Source organism: Gorilla gorilla, chromosome 21 (genome assembly GCF_029281585.2).
Source record: "Gorilla gorilla gorilla isolate KB3781 chromosome 21, NHGRI_mGorGor1-v2.1_pri, whole genome shotgun sequence".
Classification (NCBI taxonomy): domain Eukaryota; kingdom Metazoa; phylum Chordata; class Mammalia; order Primates; family Hominidae; genus Gorilla; species Gorilla gorilla.
The window spans coordinates 49,484,558-49,485,864 of NC_073245.2; positions in this window are offsets into that span (position 1 = coordinate 49,484,558).

Consider the following 1,307-nt stretch of genomic DNA (forward strand, 5'->3'; position numbering starts at 1 on the left):
ATGAGCAATCAAGACAGGGGAAAGAGGAAGTTGCAATGTCTTTTATGACTTTATCTTGGAACTCGTGCTCCAAGATTTCCGCAATATCCTATGGGTTATACAGGTCAGTCTTATTCTTGGTGGGAGGTGACTACAGAGGGGTATGGGTATCAGGAGCCAAGAATCGTCAGGGTTTATGGTGGAGGCTGGTTATCACACTCTCATCTCGGTTTCGTTTTCTCCTACTACTTGCCCCCCACCCGTTCTTAATCATGGAACACTGTTCTTTGCCTTCAAAAAACTTATCCTGTTATATGATTACACATTCATTTAATTAGTCTGTCTCCCTCCAACAGACTGTAAGCACCACAAGGGCAGAGACTGTATGTGTCTGCTTTAGCACTGTGTCCTCAGTTACCAGGACAAAGCATAGAGTACACACTCAGTGAATGCTTTTTGAATGAATTATAATGATTTGCTTCTGTCTGAATTACAAGAGGTGTTTCTGTTTGTCTCCTCTCTGCATTGTAGGCTCCTAGCTCAGGACCTGGCATAAAATTAAGGAAATGAACGTGAGAAACACTTTTGAAATAGTGACAACACATCCAGATGAACATTTTGCAGGACAGCTACACACCCGTTTTAGCTCACCAGCTACCAGTTGTGACTGTGCTCTGCTCTGGGAGATGGCTTAGCTTTGCATAGGACAAAATTATAATCTAGTTTCGCGCAGTTCTTACGAATTTGTTACAATGAGACGGGCCAAGCTATACAGCCCATTGCGATGAATAAGTAACTTTTTTTTTTTTTTTTTTTTGAGGAAGAGTCTCATTCTGTCGCCCAGGCTGGAGTGCAGTGGCGCGATCTCGGCTCACTGCAACTTCTGCCTCCCGGGATTCAAGAGATTCTCTTGCCTCAGCCTCCCAAGCAGCTGGGATTACAGGCGCCAGCCACCACGCCCGGCTAATTTTTGTATTTTTGGTAGAGACGGGGTTTCACCATGTTGACCAGGCTGGTCTCGAACTCCTGACCTCAAGTGATCCGTCCGCCTCGGCCTCCCAAAGTGCTGGGATTACAGGCGTGAGCCACCGTGCCCAGCCCCTAGAAGTAACTTCTTTTGTTTTCTTTTTAATTAAACAAAAATGTTGCTGAAACGAGCTGAGTGATATAGGAGCTTAAAGAATTGACAAGCTCTAGATTTCATTTCACCAAACCTCTTTGTCCAGCTCGAACCCACAGAACAGGGACAAAAGTCGACGAAACCCAGCGGTGCCTCACCCAGAAACCTGGCAACGCGGGCGGAACAGAACCGGTTGGTTGCTCAGTGC